The sequence below is a fragment of the Bactrocera neohumeralis genome, unplaced genomic scaffold, assembly GCF_024586455.1.
Source record: "Bactrocera neohumeralis isolate Rockhampton unplaced genomic scaffold, APGP_CSIRO_Bneo_wtdbg2-racon-allhic-juicebox.fasta_v2 ctg4715, whole genome shotgun sequence".
Lineage (NCBI taxonomy): Eukaryota > Metazoa > Arthropoda > Insecta > Diptera > Tephritidae > Bactrocera > Bactrocera neohumeralis.
Genome location: NW_026091714.1, coordinates 5435 through 8949, shown reverse-complemented (window position 1 = coordinate 8949; position 3515 = coordinate 5435). Strand labels below are relative to the sequence as shown.

The 3515-nt window shown below is 33.9% G+C and overlaps 1 long non-coding RNA gene across 1 annotated transcript; it reads right to left on the bottom strand.

The window, feature by feature from the left end:
- Positions 1–697: 697 nt before the first annotated feature.
- LOC126767213 (uncharacterized) lies at positions 698–1583 on the bottom strand. The gene is made up of 2 exons (XR_007669031.1): positions 1520–1583; positions 698–1489 (listed from the first exon to the last, which is right to left on the bottom strand). It is a non-coding gene; the product is annotated as an uncharacterized LOC126767213 (long non-coding RNA).
- Between the last annotated feature and the right edge of the window lie 1932 nt (positions 1584–3515).

Here is a 3515-nt window from a genome sequence, read left to right as displayed (position 1 = left end):
TTATATATAATATAGTTAATCGGATTCTCACTTTCTGATGTTGTTGTTGAATATTATATTCCTGTCTGTCTGGCTCTGTGTTGGGTTTGAAGTTGATCTGGATGTGCAGTTGGCTGATGAGTTGTTAATATGGGTATATCTTTATATTTCGGTTGTTGTCTGAAATTATCATCGATAAGAGTAAATCTTTTTTACCCTTTTCTTCACCCCCTTTCTTGTATTATTTTCGAAAAATTTGTATGTTTTAAAGGATTCGTTGTTCTTATTTTTTTTCTACCCGTTACGAATATAGAAATATTCAATATCCTTTCTTATGTAACTTGATTTTAAATTTTTACACACAAGGATACACGGGTATCCAACCGACTGCGCCACTTTTCGAAGTGATGAACAACGAAAAATAAAACAACTGGGTTGGAGGTTTAATCGATAATCAGCCTTCCGTTTTATTTCGTGCTTTCTTAAATACTAATATTTTGTTTTCTTGCAATAACTTAAAAATAATTGCTTGCTAGGAAATGTGTCTTGTGCATTTTGCAAAGTAATACAGTTAATAAAGTTATTATACATTTTGTTAACTGTTGCATTTTCGTTAAGCGGAAATGCACTTGGACAAACAATTCTTTGGAAAACTCAATTAAAAATACTTTGGCGGATTTGAAGGTGTCACCCCAAAACTCAATCAAAACTTTTAAAGTAAAAAAATAATCATTTACATTTTATTAAAACACGAGTATTACAAATATTATATTAGTATATTATGTGAAAAAATTAAAATTTCTTCCTTCTAGCTTTGACACTTGCAAACTCCGAAATCACGTCTTCAAAATTTATATTTTGTGTTGCTTCATGTTCTATCGTTAAAATACCAAGATTGTTTAATCTGGTTTCAGTCATTGTAGACCGCAAGTAATTTTTAATTAAATTTAATTTGCTGAAACTTCTCTCACATAAAGGACTGATGCACATATTGTCATAAATAACTTTAATGCGACCGTTAGATTCGGAAGAGAAGCTGTAAAGTCCCATTCCACAATGAATTTCAAATAGTCCAGCGTCACCCAATTAGAGACAGTGATATTAGCCGCTTTTAAATGTCTTCTCAATCTTGGTATTTCTAAAAGTAGTTCTGTTTCTGATACTTCATCGTAAAGGTTAGTAAATTTTGATATAGCAAATTTTAACTGTTCAGTGTTTGCCAAAAGCAAGGTCTTTGACTGCACAACTTCAAACAATGAAGCTACGTCTTTAATGGACTTTACTCGTGTTTTGAGTTCAATATTGAATCTGTCAATACATTCTAACATGTCCTTTTGAAGTTCCGCTCTAAGTGTAAGTCCAGTATCGGTGGCTAACTCACCGGGCATGCGTTTCTTGCGACGAATTCGTCGTTCCATCGAAATGTTGTATTCTTCCGATTTTTGTACAGCAAAATCTATTGCCTCTCCTGCTAGATGCAACCGTTTCTCTCCAATGAATAGACGAAGTGCTTCTAGTTTTATGATTATTTCATCAACACATAAACCTTTACTTTGCAATGCAATCTGAGCATAGTTCACTTCCCTTAGCACATCATTATTTTTTTCTCCATGTAGACGTTACGTAACTAGCTTTTTGAAATATATTTTTATATAAATTAACAATCCTGCAACTGGGTGTAAATATGTATTTAAGTAGGTATGACTAGAAAATAATAGCAAAAATACTTTACTTACCTTGTTTATTTTCTTCAAGAATCTTAATAGTCGGTTTTATACAAAAATTGTTGTTTTTAATATCTAATAATTAACAAACACTTTGCACTAAACTTTCACACGTTCACGTAAAAGAATATTGAAATAAATGCGGTCGGAAACAAAAGAAATTGCCCAATCCACAACACAAGTGACGAGCTCTATATCAAGGGAATCCCCTGACTAGCGTTGGTTGTGCGAATTCCACCTAATTCTCTTTTGTAACGGCTAATCAATTTGTACAAAGTCAAACAAGAAAGTTTACCGCCCAGGACTGTATCGTTTTGCATGCAAAATTTAAGAAATTCTTGAAGCGTGTTAAAAAAAAAGAACTTACATAACAAGTAACATCTCAATAAAATTTAAGAAACATGCAAAGTAATTCAAAATAATCACTTAAATAACTCAATCACTTAAATTACATAATATCTATTAAAGTGCTGCTCATTAAGCTTTAAAATTTATATGTAGCTTAAATGCTAACACAACACCCTAATTACATGAAAGTAACAAAAAAACTGTTACACAACACCCTATTTTCTAGAGCAGCGTTGTCCACGGCCTATGCGCACAATAGCGCACGGACAGTGCCAGACACCTCACACCAACATGTCGCGACAAGTGTCTGTGAAACCACGATTGTGCTACTGTATTCAACTTCGTAGGCAAGCAGAATTTTGCATCAGTTGACGCTAGAATAACCAACACAAGCATAACGTTCACACAGTCACGTTGGACAACACTGCTGTATATACTGAGATTGACAGTGTGCACATTGTTTTGTTTTTAAATACTCGTATCAATTTATTATGCTCGTGGTACGATACTATAGTTACCTAGATTATTTGATTAGTGGCGGTTATGCTCTCTGCCACACATTTACGATTTTTTATAGGTAGAACTGATTGTCATAGTCGGGCACTATGAATCGTGCATGCTGCTTGTCTAAGGCAGTATCTTTTGGAAGATTCCCCCTCCGACCCCCTCACACCAACATGTCGCGACACTGTCTGTGAAACCACGATTGATGCTACTGTATTCAACTTCGTAGGCAAGCAAAGTAGAAGTTGGCCTTGTTGGTGGCATAACCATCATGAAGCAGTTAACGTTGAACATTCACAAGTTGGACAACACTGCTGTATATACTGAGATTGACAGCTTTCAAATAAGTTTGTTTTTAAATACTCGTATCAGTTTGAAATGCTCATGGTACGATATTATAGTTACCTAGATTATTTGATTAGTGGAGAGTTATTTCTCTGCCTTTTCTTACAGTCATAGTGGGCTCAGGTTTTTTAACCGGAAAGTAATCTCAGCTTTTGCCTCCATACGCCACTGTCTCTAAGACTTGACTGACCATTTCCAAGCATCACATCCTTCACTTTTTTAATATTTTCATCAGTTGAAGCAGTTAAAAGTCTCCAGAAGGAGGTACGTCTTCAACGATCTCTCGACAGTCTTTCAAGAATTTGTACCACTGGCAAGATTGTGTTTTTGATAAATCTGAATCAAAGTAAGCTTTTTCCAACATTCACAACGGTTAGAAATAAAAATATTTTTTTTAACATCGAAAAACTATTTGACTAAATTAATTTAACAAATCAATTGAAGTTTGTCCCAGACTGGCCAAAACAAAAAAAAAAAATATTGACGAATTTTAATTTAAATCTTTATTATAGCCTTCAAAATGGTCTCCTTTTGAGCGAATATACATATGTAAATATACCAATACTTAATGAAATTTTCCGAACACTTATTAGAAGCCACGACTTGGATAGTATT